The sequence below is a fragment of the Embiotoca jacksoni genome, unplaced genomic scaffold (assembly GCF_022577435.1).
Source record: "Embiotoca jacksoni isolate LCO1_2020_lvr unplaced genomic scaffold, fEmbJac1.0.p SCAF_17, whole genome shotgun sequence".
NCBI classification, from domain to species: domain Eukaryota; kingdom Metazoa; phylum Chordata; class Actinopteri; family Embiotocidae; genus Embiotoca; species Embiotoca jacksoni.
Window position 1 is genome coordinate 465,001 of NW_027185307.1, and position 7,386 is coordinate 472,386.

Below are 7,386 nucleotides of genomic sequence, written 5' to 3' on the forward strand. Positions count from 1 at the left end.
GGAACAGCATGTTGCTCTTTATGCCTCCCCCCCCCCCCTGTCAGTCATCGTGCTTCTCATGCTGCTGTGTTGCATCTCACCCACAGAGGCTCTGCGGAGGAACCCCAGCAGTGATGATGACCTCGCTCTGGGTGAAGAAGGTAAACAGCATCTTCTCCTGGACTTATATGGTGCCATCACCACCAGCGACTCTTTACAGGCACATTCAGAGTTGTAGAGGGAAGTCATGTGTTGAGGCTGCTGTGAAGGTTCTGGACCTCTCAGCCACAGGGCAGAGCAAACACAGCAGGCATCCTCATCCTCCTCAAACAGGAATGTGTTTATGCAGAGACCAGACCTCATCAAACAAATACACATCAGTTATGGACACAAACAGGCTCTAAAAGCTGGCTATCAAGTAATATTCTTGAAATGAAAAAATATCAACAAAGTGATCAAAGTTTTGACAGGATGAAGAACAGACATCAGCCATCATTATTAGTCACTTTACAGTCTGTGGTCCTCCTGTCCTCCTGTCCTCCTGTCCTCCTGTCCTCCTGTCCTCCAGCAGCAGAGGGAGGAGACCAGTTTTAATAAACGTTACAAACTAATCTGAACTCAGCAGCCACTCACATATCTGTTCTCTGTTTGCTATCTTCATCCTCTGGTCCGGTCCAGTCGTCTTCTTCACGGTCACGCATGCTCTCAGGCTCTCTCCCATCGTTTTTAGTGTTCATTCGGTTTAGGCGCTTTGGAAAAGCACTTGGTTGCTGCACCTAAGTGTTATATTAGCAGTGCAAACCCTGTTTCCTGACAGCAGGCAGCTGCAGGAGGTCCAGACACGTCGATGATTGTTTGATGATGCTTCGATGCTCTGTGGAACTGCAGCTGCACCGTGTCGACTCCAGTCGTCTCGCTTTCATTTAAGTTGATCAATATTAAGCGTGTTGCGTTTCCATATCACACCAAGTTATTCACTGCACCCTCTTGGGTCCTCAGCAAACACCCACCACGTAGCTGGGACGAACGGTTATGGAGATATACGAGAGACAAACAAACAAACAAACAGACAAACAGAGATTCCTGGAAATAAGATAGTAAAATAAGATTAGGCCTTAAAGAAAGGGGTGTTGGGGGGTGTCTGGTTTGATTGACATGTCTGGGCTGCAGTCAGGTTTGAGGTATAGGTGACAGGGCAAGGTGTCCTCGGGTTCTCAGTCAGATCGACCCTTCGCTGCTTCCCAAATATGGTCATTTCTGGCTCCAGATGGCGACGCCCATAATGCCAGACCAGAGGCTTCAAAACACCAGTTCACAAACCAGCATCACCATTTGGCAGGAGGAGGCGGGTTCGGCCGACGGTCTGATGCAGCAGGGCATTTGTGTGCAAGTGAACGCTGTTTGTTTCCAATTTCCAATTGCAAGTCATGACATTTTTTCAGAACTGCGTTTACCGTTGCCATGACAACCAAGTTTGCATAACTTTAAGGATGAAGTAACTACAATGACAGCAGGAACAAGCAGTTAGAAAGAGAACTAGGTTTTGACAAAGACATTTTCATTGTCAACAAATTCCACCTGCCAGAGATCACTTCATACAAGTGACGTCGCCGTTCCTTTATATCTGTGTCTGCTCATATGAGGGCTGATGACATGTAACTTTAAAAGGTCCAGACATCATGGACCAGACCTCCACAGCAGTTTTTAGTATTTGTTGCTGGTGCTCCTTTAAGGAGATGTCTGCAGGTTAACTTGGTGTAAGTGAGTACTTCTTTGACAGAAACAGCCTGAGCATTAACAAAACACACAAACACCAGGTGTGTATGCAGTACAGATGGAAAAGACTTCTTTGTTCTTGACAGCATGCCAGCGTCAACCGGAGTCCTGTCAGGGAGAGGAAGGTAGAGCAACTGCTAAAACTCAAATACCCTCTGATGGAAAAAAGACAGGGAGAGTGAGGGAGGCTGAGACAGAGAAACACTTTCCTAATATAGCTCGAGGAGCCTCGACACCAGACCTGGACGGGACACACTGACATTCACAGCTCAAGACCCAGCAGATGTGCTCTCCCTGTTCCGGATGTTCGCCTCTCTGCTGCTGTCATTTGTTGCTCTGCATGCCCTGTTGGCTTGTTTGTCCAGATAACATGACTTTTCTTTCCTGCAGCATCTTTATATGGTAAACAGGGAGTGAGGACAGTCCAGGAGTTTTTGCGGTAAGGACACGTCTCTTCTTCCTGTCAGACGTACAGAACCACACAGCCATGTAGTACGAGGCAATTATGACACGGTGCTGTTGTTTATTCTATCAAAACTCAGAGTTTCCTCTTTCGTAAGGATTCAAAATAACATACTCTGCTTAGTTTATAAAGCAAAGGTAGTGAAACTGTTGATGTTCCTGCTCAAGTTTTGGAAACAGTTCAGGTAAAGGTTGGAAATATCAAAGTTTGTGTTGTAGATTAAAAATGATATTGAACTGCATTGAGGCTGCATCACAAGTTTAATACAACTTCGTTTTCAAAAACGTTGGGACACTGAAAAATGTAAATATAAACAGAATGTGATGACTTGTAAATCATGTAACATTTAATTAAAAGAGACAAAACAACATATCAAATGTTGAATCCAAGAAATTGTATTGTTTGATTAAAAATATATTCTCATTTTTAATTTCATGCCAGCAACACAGTTCAAAAAAGTTGGTACAGGGTCACGTTTATCACTGTGTTGCATCACTTCTTCACATGCCAGAGTTTTAACATCATTTGTGGACGCAGCGATGAACTGTGTTCACAGACGATGGTTTTCACAAGTGTTCCTGAGCCCATGCAGTGATTTCCACTCCAGAATAGTGTGTTTTTAATGCAGTGCTGCCTGAGGGCCCGAAGATCACCACCATCCAATATTGGTTTCCAGCCTTGTCCCTTGTGTTCAGAGATTTCTCCAGATTCTCTGAATCTTTTAATGATATTATGAACCGTAGACGATGAAATCCACTAATTCTTTGTAGTTTCACGTTGAGGAACATTATTCTTAGATTGTTGAACTATTTTCCAACACAGTCTTTCAGAGTGGTGAACCTCTCCCCATCTTCACTGCTGAGAGACTCCGCCTCTCTGAAATCATCTTTTTATACCCAATCATGTTCCTGATCTGTTGCCATGGTAACCTGATTAGTTGTCAGATGTTCCACCGGATGTTTTTTTTTTTTAGCTTTACACAACTTTTCCAGTCTTTTGTTGAACCTGTCACAACTTTTTAGAGACGTGTTGCTGCCACCAAATTCAAAATGAACAGATATTCTTTGTAAAACATACAAATTTGTTATGATAAAAAATAATTTGCAATATCAGCAATCCATAAATCATCATGTAAGAACAATAAGGACACTGAACCAATTGTGTTGTACATGTTCAGGTGGAGCAAATCAAGTCCATCTCTCAGCAGGTGGAACAGCTGCAGCTCAACACCTTCAGGTCACTCTGGACCACTCAGGTTAGACCACACACACACACACACACACACACACACACACACACACACACAGACACACACACACACACACACACACACACACACACACACACACACACACACACACACACACACAATGAAAATCACGTTTTTAACCTTGTTACCTGTCCATGTGGTGTTATACGATAAGTGTATTCAGCAGCTGATCATTTGTGTTGGAACTGCAGTGACAGACTCAGACAGTCAGAGTGTCAAACAGTGAGGGGGGGGCTTTCCAATTCATTGAGCTGCAGGCGAGTGATGGAGGTGTGGGTGGAGATAAAGGCAGGAACTATTTCCACATTCATAGATCTGTGCATACTGAAGGTGTTCCATCCATCAGTCGGTTTTAGACGTTAGGGTCTTTTAGAGTTTCATCAGTGAGTTTTAAGGGGTTTGATCAGGGAGGATCTGATTAGTGCCCCTGTCTGACACACTGTTGTGAGCTCTACTGACCCTCCTCCTGTTAGTGTGATGGATATACTCAGCCTGTGGAACGATGACCCGGAGGAGCTTCTCTTGGAGATGGGCTTTGGCTGTGATGAACCTGACCTTTCTGGACGCATACCTGCTCGATTCATCAATCATCAGTCTCAGGCGAGAGGAATAAACCTCCAGGTGTTTCTGGAGGCCCAGAAGAACCGGCTGGACCTGGAGAACCCAGATGTCAGCAGTAAGTAAATCTAAATATGCCCAGTGATGCACATCTATTGAAAAAGCATTTCCAACAAGGGAGATGTACTACACAAGTGAGTGAGCCATGCCATCCTGTTACTGATACAGTTCTACAATCTGTTGGAGCCTGGCTACAGGAGTCTGTTCCCATTCAACCTCAGGAGCATTAGTGAGGTCCAACAGTGTGTCGCAATCCAGCTCATCCCAGAAGTGTTGGATGGGGTTAAAGGTCAGGACTCAGTGCAGACCAGTCAAACTTTTCCACAACAAACGGGAAATTATTTTTATGGAGCTGGCTTTGCGCCCAGATCAAACACAAACTGTCGGCAAATAGTGTGAAGAGCAAAGTAGACTGAAGAATTAAACATTGGTTCATTAGAACTAAAAGGTCCAAACCAACAAAAGCAGACTAAAAGTACACTGAAGTATTTGGAGCCAAGTACAAATCGGGTTCGGAGAATGTTCATATCAACTGAATTTGGCATAAAAGTTTGAGACTATCATTATGCACTTGTTATTTGGAGGGGCGGTTATGTGCGACGTTTAGTCTCAAAAAACATGAATCAAAGCATAGTGCAAACTTCTGGTCTAAATTCTGTGTGCTGGGAGTGCAAGTAGATTTAGGTGTGTCACGGCTGACTTTAATCATGACCAATCAGATGAGCTCCTCCCATCTTTTAAAACCGTTGTGGTGCAGCAGACTGTCAGTTTGTAATTAAGAAGGAGTCGCCATCCAAACTTTACACAGGAGGGAACTGACATACTTGTGTGGAGTTTCTGCCTCTACGGGCTGATGATGTCAAATCAGCTGTGAAGAGGTCACTAATATTATAAAAACTCTTCACTGGTATCATGAGAACGGCTGCCGAGTCTAGGAAGCAGTTTTCGGGGCGTTGAAGAGCTGGAACCATGTTGAGGAGTGAGCAGAAGTAATTTATTCACATTTAAAGCTCCCGATGCAACTCATTTATGAACAACACTGATGAAGAGCAACATGCTGCAAACATCACGGATGGTGTTAATAAATAAACTGATGTTGTTAATAAATAAACTGATGTTGTTAATAAATAAACTGCATCGGGAGCTTTGAGTGTGCATAATTTACTTTCCAATCATCTTAAACTACATATATTTCCAGAGATCTTTTTTTGTGTTTGTTTATTTGTGCCTTGTACATCTCAACAACCACTCGTCCCATTTATACCCACAAAGTTAAAGGTCAACATCACGGTGACATCATAATGTGGAAACACTTTTCTTGTTTTTTGTCTGAGCAGGTTGTTGAGACTAATTAAATACAATAGAGATGGTTGTTCTGTGTTGTCATAGAGCTGATGGGGAGTCATGGTTTTAGAAATGTCACAGCTGGTCTAATATAAGTGGATTCTGATGTAGAAAGTGGTGTCAGTGAGTTCCTTGCGTAATGGCCATCAACAGATCGACCTTTGGTACCTTTTTGTCTTCCTCTCTCCTCCTCTCCTTCAGATCGTTTCAGGCAGCTGGAGGTTCTCCAGCAGGTAACTACAGCCTTCTCCGGCTTGGTGGGGTCCCCCTTATCCCCTCTCAGAGCACCGCTGCGGAAAGACCTGTGTCCTGACGCCAGGGACAGGAGGAGGCGCATGGGCATGCTGTTCAGGAGAGCATCGAAGAAGTCACTCAGCCAGATCCACAACTATAAAACCCAGAGCCCGAACATACCTGCCTCCAACACTCCTCACTGGGCTGCAGCCGAGTCTCTGCAACCCTCACTCAGCCTCAGAGACAAGAAAGTCCCCTCAAAAAGGATGAAACCTGGACCCCTGGAGACGGCCTGTCTGAGTCCGCTGGCAGAGGAACAAGGACCAGCTCCAGACCTTCAGACCCAGCCTCTCTGTACTTTCATTGCCCAGGAGGGAACACTTAGACCTGCAGCCCTGAAGGACGGTTACCCCCCAGCAGCCAGCACTTTTCTACAGAGGAAGAAGAGCTCAGGGCCGGTCAGGGAATCATTTGAAATGGAAGAGGCAAGTCAAAGGAACACTCGCTCTGTTGTAGGAAGGAGGTTTGTCTGTAGGACATGAGGTCAATGCACACTGATTACTTTAGTAGTGATATTAATATTAATATTAATATTAATATTAATATTAAGGTGTTACCATGATGCTCAGTTACTTTTCCGGTTGTATCGACTTTGCTGTACATTTTACTAATGTGGTATTATTTCATCTGTCCTTCCAGATCCACAGTTTTGATGAAAGTACCATCACAGGGATCCACATGGGAGCAGCAGAACATTTCGGTTGGTCAGAAAGCATGTCTTTATTTTTGTTTTTTACATTTTTTAATAATGACCCTGCAGGTCCCTTTATGTCTTACTGTTGTAATTGTCTATTATCAGAAGGTCCCAGTGACTCTCTGAAAAACTTGCAATTGATCCAAAATGCTGCAGTCAGAGTCTGACAGGATTTAGCTTCTCTTCACTGGTTTACTGAAATCCAGATTCACATTTAAAACCCTTGTTCTCACATACAAAACCTGAATGATCAGAGTCCATCTGATCTCAGAGATCTTCTAGAACCACATCATCCTCAGAGCTTCTTTCTCAGAGTTTTCAGAACCCTCTCCTGTGTGACCGACTCCTGGTTCTGGTTCTCCTGTGTGACCGACTCCTGGTTCTGGTTCTCCTGTGTGACCGGCTCCTGGTTCTGGTTCTGGAAGCAGAGCCCCTCTCTACTGTTAACATTCATACTTCCTATTTGTAGTTCAGGTGACCCTGAACCATCCTTTCTGCTGCTGTAGGGGCTGCTGGGAGATATCCCATGATGCACTGCTCTCCCCCCCTCCCTGTTTCATCCTCCATGTATTTATGTGCCACATTTGCATCTGATTTGTGTGTCCTCTCTCCTGTAGTTTGTTCTCACTGCAGGTGATCTGTGGTTCCTGACAGCACAGAGTTGGTTCAGGGAGTTCCTCCTCCCCACCATCACAAACAGATGCTGCAGGGGGAATATTTCTGCTTCTTTCTATGGTACAGTGACATGTCGGCCTTATGTTCAGAGCTCTAAGAGGACATATATCTGTCTTCCATTCAGTGCAGAGTGTGGTACGGACCAACAGCTGCCAGTCGGACAGCAGTGGTTTCCTGGAGGATCCCTTCATCCCCTCCGTCCCTCCGCCGGTGTCACCAGGACCTCCAGGAGGAGGTGATCTCATCAAGGTCTCCTCACTCAGTAATGTGTAA